The 16,852-nt window shown below is 40.5% G+C and overlaps 1 protein-coding gene across 3 annotated transcripts in view; it reads right to left on the reverse strand.

Moving 5' to 3' along the window:
- MBOAT2 (membrane bound O-acyltransferase domain containing 2) overlaps positions 1 to 16,852 on the reverse strand; it is a 95,312-nt gene that overhangs the window by 44,628 nt on the left and 33,832 nt on the right. Inside the window, exon 1 of one of the 3 annotated variants that reach the window (XM_069011557.1) lies at positions 311 to 393. The exons of the other annotated variants lie outside the window; for them this stretch is intronic. The gene's annotated coding sequence lies outside the window, so the exon portion shown is untranslated. Of the gene's footprint in view, positions 1 to 310; positions 394 to 16,852 lie in introns of those variants that run through there. 3 annotated transcript variants of the gene reach the window in all.

The following is a 16,852-nucleotide window of genomic DNA, read 5'->3' on the forward strand; positions in this document are numbered from 1 at the left end:
TAAGAGGAATAAGGCATTTCAGGTTGTTCATCAATTATCCTTTGAGAAATGAGATTAAAATCATGAATTATTCACCTATATGTATACCCATATTACTGCCATTTGTCTATCATTCCTCATCAAGTTGTTCCATTACCTTCCTGAGTGATTCTCTCTCTTACATTTCCTAGAACTCACTGTAGACCTCAACCTTCAATTCATTGAATTTACATAATAGAGAAAAGCCACTTAAGATTCTCTGAAGAAAATAAATAATAATCAACCTTACTTCAACAATTTCTCCCAGCATTCAAACGCTTTTCATACTCACTATCTGGAAATTTCCTCATACTGCTGGTTTCTTCTGTTTCGTACAAGTAGGGATATGACCAAACATAATGAGTCATTCTTTATGCAGGCTAAGACCACTTTTTTTTCATCACAAACAGGGTGTCCAAACAAATGAACTTCACACTCCCACATCTTTTGCAACACTGATTTATCAATGAACAAAATCTTCTGCTGCTAGCAGAAGTGTCTAGAGACTGCAAGTTACACACAAAGAAGACATCTGCAATCATTTTGCCAGCTCAAAGCTTCCTTTGTGAAAATTTTTATTACGTAAGTTCTTTTATCTACAGGTAACACAAAAATCACAAGAGAATTCTAAAGAGACGTCTATGAATTTTAAACCTGAAGTACAAAAAAGAGACTAAGAAGAGAGTTCATCTTGATTTGTGCTTTTCATGACTGGTACAATTCTGAATTAGGAAATATGCTCAATTTTCTTTTTCATCCTAATTCTAGCCATTTTACAGTGAAAAACTCTGTATTTATTAAAAGCCAAATATTATCACTTCAGAGTTTGTTAAACTTAGAGCAACAGTTAAAGAAGTAATTTACAAGATATAGTTTATAACTTTTTGTTCATAGCAAGAAATACATGTTACTATGTATAGAAGATTATTGATTACAGCGGGAAAGGTCCTACTGCACATTAGACAATTCACCATAACACCACTGAACAGCCAGCACAGACAGGCAGAATCAAGGAAGAGAAGTGGACTCCAACAGCCTGGGAAACCTATCACAGACTCATCATATGATTACAAACAGGTGGTTTAAACCAAGATCCACAAATGCAGTGTTCCTATTTATACAGCTGTTCTCTAGGCATTCAAATTCCCATTGTATAAATCCACAGAACTTTGATATTAAGTTGCTAAATTTACAGAACTATTTCCATCCCTCTGACTGCCCCATCTACACAACACACACAGAAACATCTAGTGCACAAGAGCATTCCATGAGCAAGTTATAGATACAGATTACATGTTACAGATGAAGTATAGATTACCCATTATAGACTATGATTCACTGAACTGAATTATAGGATCATAGAATACCAAATTGGAAGGGACCACTAGAATCAACCTGATCCAACCTTTCCTGGCAAAAGCACAGTCTTGAAAGTGTCTAATATTGGGGAATCCACCACTACACTGAGGAGATTATTTTAATGCTTGATTGTTCTCACTGTGAAAAATTTTCTTCTTATGTCTAACTGGGATCTCCCAGGAGTAACTTGTACCCATTACACCTCATTTTTTCTTTTTTTTCAAGGAATCCTGTGGAATCTCCATTTTCTCTGTAGCCACCTTTTAAATATTGGAATATGGTGATAAGTTCTCCCCGAACTTTCTTTTCTCAAGACTGAGCAAACCCTGTTCTCTTAGCCTTTCCTCATATGGCAGGCTACCCGGTCCTTTTATCATCTTTGTGCCCTTCTCTGGATCCTCTCCAGCCTGCCCACATCCTTTTTTGCAGAGCAGGGACCAAAACTGAATGCAGTGTTCCAGATGTGACCTGACAATCAGTGAATAGAGTGGGACAATGACTTCTTTCTCTCTGCTGGTGCTGCCCCTGTTGAGCAGCATCATGTTGGTTTTCTCTGCTGCAGCAGCACAATGTTCACTCTTGAGCTGTTGTCCCTGAGGGCCCCCAGGTCCCTTTCCTGGAGCTGCTCCCCAGACCGGTAGATCCCAGTCTGTGCTGCACTCCCGGAGTTTGCTTTCCCAGGACCTTAGGCTTGCCCTTGCTGAACTTTACAAGGTTCTTGTCAGTCCACTCCTCCAGCCTGTCCAGGTCTTTCTGCAGGGTGGTGCTCTCTTCCAAAGTGTGCACTTCTCCACTCAGTTTCATTCCATCTTCCAGATCACTTACGAAGACATTTAAGTGCATTGGGCCCAATATTGAGCCCTTGGGGACCCAATTTGGGAACAGGTTGCCAGTCTGAAGAAGAGGCATCTACCACCACCAGGTTGAGAGAGCAGTTTCTTGGTCACTTCCCCACCCACCGCACAAATCACTTGTCTAGGCCATCACACATCAGTTTCTCTAGGAAAAGCCCACAGGAAATGGTATCGAAAGCCTTGGAGAAATCCACGTAGACAATGTCCACCCCTCACTCCCCATCAACCAAGCAGGCTATTTTGTCATAGAAGGCAATTAGATTTGTCAAGCACCATGCTGGTTTTTCCCAAGCACGTGCTTCATCTGACTTGTGATAATCTGCAGAAGGATTATATAGAGAGAGATATTTTGCTTTCCTAATTGCATCTCTGCACACCCTGGCACTGTCTTTGTAGTTTTCAACAGGTGTACATCCACTTTTCCATCTCTGTTACACCTCTCTTTAGGTTTTGAACACACTCAGAAGCTCACAGTTAAGGCAAGGGGATCTTTTGCTCTGCTTACTCCCCTTGCCTTTGAAGGGGAGGAACTGCTTTTGCGCTTCCAGGAAAACATTATTGAAAAACTCCCAGCACCCGCTAGCTCCTTTATCCTCCATGGATCTCCCTCAACTAAGCTCTGAGTAAGCTGAAGTCTGCTCTTCTCAACTCCAAAGTTTTTTTCTCAGTACTAGCCTTCAGCATGCTCAGCCAAATCCCAAACCACAACATTGTGATCACTGCCACCAAGGCTATCACTAACTAACACAAAACAGGTTTTGTCCATTTGTGAGCAGTAAGTGCACCAGTGCCTCACTCCTCATTGGCACACCTAACATTTGTATGAGGAAGCACTTCCCTATGCATTCCAGAAACCTGATGGATGACATGTCAACTGCTGTATGGTTCTTTCAACATATGCCCAAGCTCACCCATAAGAACCAGGTTCTGTTGACCTGAAATTTGCTTAAGTGACCCAAATATTGCTTCATTGACCTTATCATCTTGGTGTGGAGGTCAATGGCAGATGCCTGCTGTAAGACTCCCCTTGGAAACAAGACCTCTGAGCTTGACCCAGAGGCATTCGAAAGGGCCTCCATGATCACCAGAGATGGCTATTACACATTCAAGGTGCTCGTTAACATAGAGCACAACTCCTCCTCACCTTCTTCCCTATCTTTACAAAACAGCCTATGGCCATCCATCACAACTCTCAAGTCACATGAGCTAGCCCACCACATTCCAGCTATTCCTATGATATAGTAACTTTCTGGCTGCACAAGGAGCTCCAGTTCCTCATGTTCCCCAGCTGCATGTGATGATGTGAGCATTGCCACTTTGGACCCAATCCCTCAAGTCCTTCACTTTAAAACCAGTCTCATTGAGTTGGTCAGCCTGCTGTCAAAGATTCCCTCACCTCTTCCAGACAGGTGGATCCAACCCTCCATAACAGACTGCAGTAATCAAAGAATGTCCCGTTATCATAAAAGCCCAAACCCTCATGATGGCATCAGCCACAAAGACAGAAGTTAACTCACATCATATATCTATTTCTGGCTGCACCCTTTCAACGAACTGTCAAAATGGAAGAAAAAGACACCAATACTTTTCATTTAGACTCCCAGGGTTCTGTAGTTTTCTCTGATTTTAGTTTATGCTGAACTGCTTTATGGTTACTATTATAAGAACACCTAAACACTAAACTTGTCTACTCCCCAAAACAAGTTTTTGTTAGAACGGGTATAACATAAATTGTGTTCAAGTTAATAAAAATCACTAATTTTCAGATAGAAGAGAACTTTTAATTTTATTCTAAGCATGTGAAATTCTACACTGTAAGTCTTCAAGCCTAAAAATAGTGTGATTGCCAGTCAGCCACAGATTTAGAATGCATCCAGAAGTTCCTACGCTGCACTTGCCAGGAATGTCAAGACTTTGAAAAATCACATATATTATAACAGTCAAGACAAACTAATCTGTAACACGAGCACACAGAACACACTTGATTATTCACTACTGTAATGCCTGGCAGCGTCACTGTAGTTCAGCTTCCTTCTGTACTTTCATTATAAACCAAATTTGAAGAAACATTCCAGTTAAAGGTGCATGTCCTGGTTTACATGCCTTAAAAAAATACAGTTTTAATATGTTTGGGGATTGTCTACTCCTCATTGTAACAAATTTCAATTGTTGTTGAATACTTGGAGTACTTGCTCTTCAATCATTTATAACGCTCTCGTGCTGCTGGTAATCACTCTCCTCCAACTTTTAGCTGTTGGAAGAGCTGAGAAAAGATTCTGTGAAGACATTACTAGTCTGAAAGCATATTCTGTTTAGGCCTTTCCGTTGCTCAGAAAATTTCAATCACAGAATTGGTCAGGCTGGGAGAGACCACAGTGGGTCATTTGGTCCAACCTCCCTGCCCAAGCCATCCTGGAGCAAATGGCTCAGGACTGTGTCGTGATGTTTCTTGAGTATCTCCAGTGAGGGAGACCCAACAACCTCTCTGGGAAACCTGTTCCTGTGCATGGTCACCCACACGGGAAAGAAGTTCTTCCTCATGTTCAGGTGAAACTTCCTGTGCATCAGTTTCTGCCTATTGTCTCTTGTGCTATTGGTTAGCACCACCAAGAGCCTGGCTCCATTCTCTTTACAACCACCCTTCAGATATTCATACGCATTGATGAGGTCCCCTCTCAATTGCCTCTTCTCAAGGCCAAACAGGCCCAGATCCCTCAGCCTTTCCTCATAAGACCAGACCCTTGACCAACTTAGTAGCTCTCTGCTAGACAATGGCGTAAGTTGGAAAAAAATTTCAAGATGGAATGCTTTTCAAACTTCTGCTGGGTGTTAGGGACAAGTACTGTTTGCTGTAACACCATTTCATATATAGTCTTATCCCAGCACACACATTCTAATTAGAAAGAGGCAACAGGAAGAAAAAGGTTGGTGGCAGTCTTGTGAGAAGACAACAGAATAAAAAACAAGCAAACAGACTGTAAGATTCATATTTTGTTCAAGCGATTTCAGCTGAATGCCAGAACCTTGTCATACTTGATCTCTGGAGATGCAAAGATAACAAGTGTAGACTGAAAAAGGATGGGGAAAAAAGAAACAACAGAAGTCATCATGAGAAAAAACATTCTACTTGAAGCAGCATCAAAGTGTAAAGGACTACAAGAGGGAGATGCAGTCCTGTCGCAATTCATAGAGAATTATATACTTAATAACCAAAGACAGTAGTCTTAAACCTTTCAGTTGATAGTTAATTGAAGTATTTTCAGTCTATATGAAGGTTCTATCATAAGGATCAGATATTTCTATTACAATTGAAAGCAGTACATAGGTTAGCCTTCAGCTGTTAGTAAATTAAGATCAGTAACACAGCCCAAAAATCATCAGTGTACCCCTAAGTTATTTGTGCCTTTGCCAGAGAAGGTATTTTAGGAGATCATGAACATATTAGCACACCTCCAGCCTAAACTGATTATTTTCACAAGATACAGACATACTGCACTTCTGCAATGACTGAATTAGTTTCTCAAATTATTTCAACAGCAAAGCAATAAAGCCTGTGAATGCAGCTATGTATAAAAAAGTGAAAATATATGTCTCCTATAAAATCTACGACTGTAAGAATAAAGAAACAAATATTTTAATCCAAAAGAATAGTTATTCATCATGGCCTAAATCACACTGCAAAGCCATGACACCAGGTTTACAAGGCAGAGAGGGAAGCCTCAGACTATCAGAACTGCTGTTAAGCAGCCCACAGCTTTGCAGTTTGTCTTGTTAGCCTCAGAGATGTTTTATGAAGTGGTAATGCAGGTAATTTTAATTCAATGTGAATGATGAGCATAGGGTAGGTTGTTGTTCTCAAGGTCCACTTTGACCTTATATAGATCTACTCCTAGCTGATGATCAGCTTGAAAGAGAAGGCATAGAATGGCAATGGTTATCCATACCAAACAGGAAAAAGTCCTCCTAAGTAACCTCATCTGTCCCCAACACTGACCCTGCTTTGAGCAGGAGGCTGAGTCAGATTTTGATGTCCCTCATTCTATGAATTTATTGAGTTTATTTGTTAACATAACAGTTTATTAATTGTTAATTTTTAAGATAAAATTAGAAAAAAGCAATTTCTTTTATTAAAGCTTGCCATCACATCATAATATATGTGTATTCCAAGTATAAAACAATAGTGTTTAGCAGTTCTTTGTCCCAAAACAAGTTAATTTTCCTCAAATAATCCATATCCTTCCTAGGACTTTTGAGAGGGGCGAGTTGCACAAAAGAATACCACCAATGCAGGGTGAAGCAGACCCTACTGAAAGAAATTACACTGCAGCAATGAATGCTGGAGCACAACTGAGATGTTGCTACATGGGATAAATGCAATAGTTACACTTTTGCATATAGTTTCATCTGTACAGTATCTATATATCTCCATACAGCAAGTTATAAAACATTGCTGCATTTATGGAATTGTACTAAAAGCCTCTCACTTTAAAATCCCAATATTTTAACTTAATAGTAGGAACATGTACCTCCCACACAAACTTTTAATTCCTAAAATGTTAATTTAAATAGCAGATTCTGTTGCACTGTAAACATCACAGTTAACTCAGATTTCTCTTACCACTCTAGCTACAAAACTATTTACTCCCAAATACATGTTTTTAAGTTGCAGAGGCTTGTAACTATAAGAGCAAATGTGTCATCTCAACTTTTAGTACAGGTGGCAGAGATTGTAGAAAAAATGATCATTTTTATTAAATATTCAAACATTTGTAAAGATAATTTGAAATAAATAACTGGAAAATGACAGGGCAGTATCTGAGAAGAAAGGTATCAAAAAAAAAAAAAATCATTCACTTTAATAACCTTATGCTCCAACAGTCACTATGATTTGCTGTGGGAAAACTTCAGCAAAAAAGCCTCCACATGTGAATGACCCAAACTGCTTAGTCAAAGAAGGACAGGACTTATGCAAAGCACCCAGAGTTAGCCACAGTTGTAAAATTATGTGTCTGGATTCTCACATCCATCTCCTCTTTATGCAGTTTTTGGGAATTGTTTTAAAGGCTTTTGGGGGGGGGGGGGAGGGGATTTTTTTTGGGGGGGGGGGTGGAAGAACAGACACAAAGAGTGGGAACATGGCACACAATAAAACAAAACAACACACACTTCACTAGAACAAGAACTAGAAGCTTAAATTCCTACCAGAAAAATCTGAGAGCAAGTAGGGCGGGCAGAACAAAAAGCACATCCCTCCCTTTGTTCATTGTGTCCTTGGCAGACAGATCCATACTTCCAGCCAAGTCTAGTATTTTCTGAACAGCAGCAGACTCTGCTCAACTACCCCAGTCCCTCAGAAGCTCTCCCTGTTTCCTCTGAGAACTGGCTGCCTGTTCCCAGCTCCTCATCACAGCCTTGCAGCCCCTTAATGAGCCCTGGGCATCTGCAGCTCCCTCTGCAATTCTCCTTTTGCCACACTTCAGCGGTTTCTCAGTCCCTTAACCCCTAAGCAAGCTCTCATGGGAAGAAACAATTTCTACCTCCACCTAGCCCTGTCTTTAAAAGAAGAAACTAGTCATGATACCTTTTGTTCACTGCTACTGATTTTGATACTTCTTAGGCAATTTTTAGGTTTTACATAAAGGATCAAACCCATGGCTTGCTTAATACAGTACCCTTCTCAGGAACGGATACATAGAAAGCAGTTGTGAGAACTACATGGCACAGTAGCTCAGACTAGAAAATACCTGGTTAGAAGACAAATGTTACTTTCTTAGCAAAAGAACGAGAGTTCCATTAGGATATTTATTAAAAAGGCAAAAACCAGGCAGACATAACAAGAACTAATGCCAGGAATACAGCTCAAAACCACTCAGATTACAATCAATAAAAAGTGATTACCAGAATCCAGTTTAATAAAAAAAAAAAAATTTTCTGACTCTTGGAATCTTCCACAAAAGCATCCAATCTTAATTTTGAAATACATTTAATTAAACAACTTATTGGTTTAACCATAGAAATATTATGTCTATGCTACATCAGAAGCCAAAATGAACTAAAAAAATCTCCCTTTAAAAGTTTATCTCCAGAAGGCTTTCTTTATCTTTGTTCCTTATAGCAGGAAACCATTTTAGATTCTGACATCTAGCATTTACAATTCTTCCAGAATACTTTCTCTTTAGTAAGGATACTGAAACCCTTCTTGGCATTTTTCTAGTATTGGCCCCAGCAACATCTTAGAAAATTAAAAGCTATATATCTACTATGAACTGAGATAGACGTAAACGCCTGCCCCTTTTGAAAGTGGAATTTTAAAAGCAATTTGGATCTACATTCCTCCTGAGGAAAAAACTAATAAGCTGACTTTTCTATGATGTTCATATGCATCTCCATTCATAGCTAGAACTAGGTATATCCTTAAAAGTAGGTACATGCTTCGGGCAAGAAATTGCCACAAACAAAAATACTTATTTTTAGAAATGAGTAGTCCTGTTGAACAGGATAATCATAACTCCTGCTTTTCTCAGCAACAGGAACATGAAATCCAGGTTTCTAACCCAGATCCCTTCTCAGTCTCCTCCCCACTGTTGTACAAGAGAAATGAAATTCTCTATGCAGACAAGCAGCCTTAGGCAGGTTACAGTATTACATCTCTTCTAATTAACTTCCCCTTCAAGACACCCAACTCAGATGTCCACAATATCTCATCTGGGTTTTTCACAACTATTGTTTTTTGTTAATTAATCTTCTCCAAAACCACAACAAATGTGCAGTACCCCTTGTGAAGTGAAGCCCTTGACACTGGGCTTAGACTGACACCACATCCCCTATCTATGTAACAACACTACGTCTTCCCTGTTATTCTCCATTTCACATAGTTTGCTTTATGAAGCTTCTCTTGGAGGTCGTCCATGACATACAGATCCCATTCCTAATTTCAAGCCATCATGTTGCACACACAGTCAAACAGCCTCCATTTAAGTATGTATTGTTGGCTTTTTCAGTGTTGAACCAAGCCTGTCTTTTCTTGTCCATTTACTCTTTCCTGCTAGTTCTGAAATTCTTCAAAACACTATTACCTGCCTCATTCAGCCAAACCTGTCAAAGTTTTGATTCAAGGGAGACAACACATACTCCCTATACAGCACTGCACAATGAGGCCACACCTGGAGCAGCAGGTGCAGTTCTGGCCTCCTCAGCAAGAGGGAAACACAGACATAGTGGAGACACTCTGAAAGGCCACATGGATAATGAAGGGACTGGACTTTCTCTCCTGTGGGGAAAGGCTCAGAGAGCTGGGACTGTTCAGCCTGGAGACAAGAAGGCTCAGGGAGACCTCATCAATTTATGTAAATTCCTGAAGCAAAGTATAAAGAGGATGGAACCAGGCTTTTTACAGTATTTCTAAGTGACAGAACCAGAGGCAATGGACACAAACTGAAACACAGAAGGTGCTGCGTCAACAGCAGGAAACATTTTGTTAAGAGTGGCTGAGCACTGGCACAGGTTGTCCAGAGAGATTGTGGAGTCCTCCCTTCTCTGAGATACTCAAAAGCTGTCTGGTCATGGACCAGGGCAATATGCTCCAGGTGGCCTGGCTTCATCAGTGGGATTGGACCAGATGGCTTCCACAGGCTCCTTTTAACCTCAACCATTCTGTGATTCTGTGGTTATTAGTGTCTTTTTCAGATCATTAATAACCATAATTGAGTTGTGCAGTTACTACACCTTCACCCAGAAAGAGCCTATTTCTACTAGCTTCCTAACAGTAGATGACACAATTGACAGCAGCCTTTTCCCTCTAACAAATGCTCAAAGCTTAAGAGCAAATCACAAGAAGCTGCTTTTGAGGTATCTTTCTTTTTAATATTCACAATGCATTCAAAAACATGCAAATCAAGTAGCCTGTAAATCATAAACGCAGTATGGACAATTTCAGAAAACAAATAGAAGATAAGGTCCAGAAACAATCTGGAGAAGTAAGAGTTGACAAATCAAAATACAAGTAAAATCTACAAGATATTAAGTTAAATTATGCTTAGTCCTATTTAATAATTATCCACTGAGAAAAATTTAGCATGGGGGTAAGATTTTCTTCAAACTGGAAAGAAAGGGCTACATTTCTTTACGACCTTGTCTAAAAGTAGAAAGGGGAACTCAGAAAATCATGGACCCTTGAACTTGAAACCAAATACTATGAAGGGTTTTGTAGGCTTTTTACACAGTATGTATTTATAAAAACACCTAGAAGGTAAACAGTGCAACTGAATCAAAAGCTTGTCCAGAACAAGTACAACTTGATTATATGACTGCAACTAACAGATGTGGCCTGCCACATGAGCATGACTGCCATCCATGATCAAACCTATCCTTAGCACAGTCAGTGTGAGGAACAGCTGGGACAAAGTTAATTTTCTTCCTAGGTAGTAGCTGGCACAGTGCTGTGCTTTGGATTTAATGGGAATAATGTTGATAATACACTGAAGTTTTAGTTGTTGCTGAGCAGTGTTTACTCCAAGTCAAGGGCTTTCCAGTGTCTCATGCTCTGCCAGTGAGGAGGTGCACAAGAAGCCGGGAGAGAACATGGCCAGGGCAGGTGACAAACTAGTCAAAGGGATATTCCATAGCATAGAGCATCATGCTCAGGATAGAAACTGGGGGCAACTGGCTCCAGGGACCAATCACTGCTCAGGGACAGGCTGGGCATCGGTCAATGTGCAATTGTACCATGCATCACTTGTTTCTCTCCAATTTTATTTCCCTCTTTGTCTCCCTTTTTTATTAGTACCGCATGGTTCTTAGTTGCTGGCTACAGTTAAACCACAACATACAGGTATGCATACAGCCAGTTAGTCTGTCTTAATCCTAACATTTTGGCTGCTGGAGAACACCAACCAAAATCCAATTTGTACCAAAAAAAGTACTAATGAAATACTATCAAATTATAAGGATGTATCAGATATCATTCCACTAATTCAAACCTATGAAAACAACAGGAAACATTTAAATATTTTGGTAACAGTAAATACACAAAGCTTCAAGCAGACATTACATTATAAAAATTGCAAACACACCATTGATCAGAAAACCTTGGAAAAAAAATTAGGAAAAGTTTAAAAACCTCAAAAGGAGACGAATTAAATTACATCCAAAGCACAATTTTGGCTGTAAATAATCAACCATAAAAATCTGTAATGGAAACCAACTATTAGGCAGCATTAGAGCAGGAAAGGATCCATGGAAAGGAACAGCATTGCTAAACAGACAGAATAAGCCTTCTACTCTGCTTAGCATTACAAATACCTCAACCTGTTTTGAGAAGCACATCTCCAAATGACATAGAACAGCTGGAAGAATTCCAAAAGCCGCTACACAAAAAAAAAGAAAGAAGCCTTGAAAACACAACCTAAGAAGAGATTTAAATAGACTTGTTCAGGGTTTACTGGACTGAAAGAAGACAATATAAATAGAAGGTTCCTGCAAACACAAGGGAATACACTTCTCTACATAGATGAAAGGGGCTCAAACCACAGGTTATTCAGGCTAAACTTGGGCTAATTTCTAGGGCAACCTAACTGCAAGCATAGTTAAGTACCTGTACAGGTTGCCTAACAAGACCAGAAACAGTGTAGAATTTTTAAATTATTTTTAAAGGTTTAAACTGACTTTGATCAGAGGTCCAGATAAACCACCAAATCCCTTTCAGCCTCCATTTCCAGAATTCTATATTGGATCTTGTTTACCAAAGACACATTTTTCAAAATGAGAGAAAAGGACTCTGCCTAAAAAATTGTCCAGTACATAGATGAAGAGACATCTGTATTTAAAGTACTTGTAATTTAAAGTCTGTTAAGAGGTCAGATGCAATAGGCAAGAAAAACAGCTGTGGGAGCCAGTCAAGATACTGATGATCTGGCAAGACAAACTCAAGCACAGGAATGAGACACACCCACAGGAGCTGTTTTTGTGTCATAACATTCTAGTACTACTCAAATTTCTTTTAAATGCTTCCAATCTTGTCAAACCAAGGTTACATTTGCTGAAAAGATTTCACATTATAGTCATGTACTCAGTTTTGAACACATTCCATATGTTAAACTTTGTTTGATTAGGAGTTCAGCTATGCTGTGAGGGTGGGCATTCTACAGCTCCCTTATCTCCTGATCCATGCAAACAAATATTTTCAAGTGAGGATGTGCCTTTAGCACCACTAAATTCAGAAACCTTTGTTTGGTAAGAGAGACGTAACCTACAATATCTTTTCCTGTCTTCTAATTTACAGATTGTTCAAATATTTTGTGTATTCAAGTTGTTTACAATCAGTCACAGAACACATCATTAAATGTAAAAAAAAAAGAGAAAGCAGTGTAAAAAATTGAACTGAGCTGAAGTTCTCAACCACACTTTTTTCCTTCTATATGTATTGCCTTTACTCTACATGCTTGTCTCCTTGAAAAGCCAGATGTAGCATTTCTTATTAATTCCTTTGGGAAAGCAGGGACTGCAAGAAAGCAGACAGAATTTCTGAAGAAATGCAGAAATCCAAAGACTATGCTTAGAATAATGGATTTGTTAACTTCCATAAATAGGGAAAAATACTGAGCAAGATGCAAATCTAGTAATAGAACTATAATTTGATTCAGCACCATCCCAAATGGGGATACAAAGCTTGTGGCCAAAAGCTACATCGACAGTAATGCACTGTAAGGCAAGTTATTTCTAAAATTTTCATTTAAAAAGCCCCAATTATTCATATATATCTGGAGGACAGGTGTAGAGAAGTTGTGGATTCAGAACCTGAGTTACATTCCATCAGAAGCTTTGTCCCGCCTCCTCAAGCAGAGATCTTGGACTCTGCAGCAGAACTGCACCCACACATTGATTCTCATAAGACGTGCCCCGATGAGCACAAGTAAGAAAAAGGAAGACAGACAAGCATGAAAATAGAAGAAGGCTTCTTCCTTCACAAAGGCTCTTCCAGAAATGTTAATCTGTTGACAAAATTCGTATTGTTTTCTGCTTTTCAGCAACTCAGAGAAGACAGTGTAGGAAGAAATGGAATAATGTTTCTAGTCTACTCCTTACTTCTGCTGGTTTCTTCACAGTCTACCTAATCTACTAAAGGGTATAAAAATAAAAACAAAAGTAATACACTTAAATACAGAAACTTTCTTTGCTTCTAAGGAGAAAAGGAAAAAAAAACCCAAAAACACCAACAAAAAACCCCCCACATTTAGTTGAAAATACTTTTGATATTCTCCAGTTCAGAAAAAAGCCTTCGATTTTCAATTAACATTTTCATACCAACAGATCCTGAAGAATCAATCTCTTTCTAAATCTAAGCTCATCTAAAAGGAAGCTGTACACTTGTTTCATTTAATTCCACATTAGTAGTTGATCAGTAGAATTTCTGCACCCTATGTTTTGGACAGCTTTGTGCTCCAGTGGAACACAAATGCTCTCTTACTATCTAGAAATGTTTCCTATGGATTTAACACTCTCTTTATGCAATCTCTGGAAATCATATTTAATTGTATTTATCTAGTTCAAACAGCAAGAAGATTGACATTTCATAAATAATAGAGCATCTTTCATTACTGCAGCCAGGTAATCCTCAAAATAGCCTATGATGTTTAAAGGGTGAAGCTACTAGTTCCCTTTGAGAAATTAAATCACCTCTGCCCCTAAGATTTAGTCAGAAAGCATGACACAAGGATTTAAAAAAAACCTCACAACTATATTGGTAGAAAATAGCAGCACGTACTGAAGTCCCCATATACACTAATTAAGTCAAGAGATCCTGTTCCCAACTTGCTTTTCATGCTGTCCTTCCCTCTTATTAGAATTTGGAATACTGAACTGTCAGACTATAAAACAGCAATAAATGCCCAAGGATTTGCATTTTGTTGTTGTTTGTTTTGGGAAGTTTGGGGCTTAGTTCTGGGATGAGGCTTTTTGGTTGGGGTTTTTTGGTTTTCATTTGGTTTTGGTTATTTGTTTGTTTGTCTGGTTTTTTTCACAATCAAGATACCCTAGCAAGGAAGATTATCTCAAAATGATCTTTTAAAAGATCCCTAAAGGAAATTATATTCTGATAGATGCTGTGACAGCATCCTGTATTTGAGAGAGCAGTTAATCCCCTGGAAAAGAACAGGAGCATTAAAATAATGTGGAAGTAGCAGGCTCTCTAATTTATATCATCCAACACAAAAGCCTGAAAGAGACATACAGAAAATTCTATCCTATCTGAAGCTTAAAAGGCCTTCCTCTGCCCAGACTTGAGCAGACACAAGAGCATAAAGTGCAAAACAGCCAGATAAATATCACCAGATCAAATTAAAAAAAAAAAAAAAATGAACACACCTATTGGGGCCCTCCCCCTGCCATGTGGTTCTGGGAGAGGGGCCCTGGGGGGAAGACACGGGGTTTCCCTGCCCCTGGTCAGCCTCGTTCCCCACTGGTTGTTTTGTGTTCCCCTGCGTGGGCAAGGACCCTCGGGTCCCGGGATTGAGCAGTTCCTCGGCAGAGCCCCGGCCATGCGGCTGGAGAAATAAACATCTCTGAAACATCTGTCAAGAATCTGTCCATTATATTTCTTTCCACGGGCCTCGTTGTCTACATGGTATTGCAGTATCCATACTGTAACAAATGGTGGATAATGCAAGCAGAACGATCCCCAATCCCTAAGGACAGCGACTGATTCGAGAGTAAACTGGATTTCTCTTCTTGTTTTTGTTTTGCTATTCCGTATCTAAACTATGGAGAAACCATGGAAAGACTCTTGGCTCTCAGAGCCACATATGAACATTTATCTTAAACTTGAAAAGATTCTTGAACAACGATTTGTAAATTTTAGCTTAATTCAAGCTCAAAAGGAACTGAAACACTTCCTGGCATGGTTGTTTAAGAACTTTTTCTATGTTTCTTGGGATTTAACTCTTACCAAAGACTTTTGGAAGACCGTTTGGACGCAGTTTTTGAGTGAAAATATATGCCAATGGAAGAATATTTTCATGAATATTATTTAATTACCGAGACTGTTGAGCAATGTCAGCTGTGTCCTGGTGAAGGGAAGCCTGCCTCGAGGACTGAGGCCTCGGCCACATGGACCAAGCGCTCTGTGAGCAGCAGCGAGGCAGTTCCTGAACACAGGCGGAGCAGTGCGAGCTGCAGTGTCGGCAGCAGGGCGAGGCACGGCAGGAGCGGCGGGACCCAGCGGTGCCCGCCTGGCCCCGCACAGCGCGTGGTGGAGCGAGCCCCGGGAACGCGCGACCGAGAGGGGCGGCATGCAAGCAGTGGACAGGAGCAGAGCTGCACCTAGCCGAGACGCTTGCTGGAGCAGGGCGCAGTGGGGCTGCCGCTCGGGGGCCTGGCCGAGACGTGGGTGCGGTGCCAGGCAGAGGCAGCACAGCTGAGAGCAGAAGTGGCTGCACACGGGGAGCTGAGTGGCTGCCCGTGCGGCCCCGAATGCGACCCCGGGAAGAGCACACAGGCACAAGCAGCCCCAACAGCTCCACAACACGGGAGCAAGCGAAACCGAAACCAGGAACACAGCGAGATAGAAAACAGCAGCCACTTGGAAAAAGGAAAAAATCACTGTAGCTAAGGTTTTAGGAATAGAAAAATGGTATAATGTTAAACAAAATTATGGTTTTATAACAAGATGTGACAACCAGCAAGACATATTCGTTCCTAGAACTGCTATTAAAAAGAATAACCCTGAAAAATGCGTCCCAAGCTTGGGAGATAGAGAGGTGGTGGAGTTCAAAATTGTGCAAGGTAAAAAAGGGTTACAAGCAGCAAATATTACTGGGCCGGGGGGTATTCCAGTCAAAGGCAGTCGTTATGGACAAAATTATAAACAATATCCATCGCAGCAGCTTCCCTACCCACAACCTACTTTCCCCTTTTACCCTGTACCCAATATGAACCCTTTCCTAAGTTTACCCCATCCCCAGTTTATTCCTAATCCGTTTTTTACCCCATGGCTTCCCTATACAATTCCCTTTCCCTATAACTCCTCTCCGATGCCGAGGGGGGGATGAAAAGGGGAAGGGAAGAATTAAACCCTCTCCTGCCTCAGTTTCCCCACAAAGCATGCTCAGAGAGTCCTGTCTCCCTTCTGTCAGCCTTAAGATGTTCCGGAGAATCTGTGTGGATATTTAAAGACTCAGAAGGGTGGCTTGTTTTGTTTTGAAACTGTCCTTGTTATCTCATGTTTATCCAGTTGTTTTCAATGTTAAGTTCTAAATTTCTTTTTGTTAAAAATAAACGGGTGAAGTGTTGGGGTCCCTTCCCCCTGCCATGTGGTCCTGGGAGAGGGGCCCTGGGGGGAGGCACGGGGTTTCCCTGCCCCTGGTCAGCCTCGTTCCCTGTTGGTTGTTTTGTGTTCCCCTGCGCGGGCAAGGACCCTCGGGTCCCGTGATTGAGCAGTTCCTCGGCAGAGCCCCGGCCATGCGGCTGGAGAAATAAACATCTCTGAAACATCTATCAAGAATTGGTCCATTATATTTCTTTCCACGGGCCTCGTTGCCTGATCCATCACGTTGCAGTATCTGTACTGTAACACACACCCTTCACACTGAAAAGCAGGGAAAGGTAGGGTAGTTCATACACAAAAGGCC

This window comes from Aphelocoma coerulescens, chromosome 3, assembly GCF_041296385.1.
Source record: "Aphelocoma coerulescens isolate FSJ_1873_10779 chromosome 3, UR_Acoe_1.0, whole genome shotgun sequence".
Lineage (NCBI taxonomy): Eukaryota > Metazoa > Chordata > Aves > Passeriformes > Corvidae > Aphelocoma > Aphelocoma coerulescens.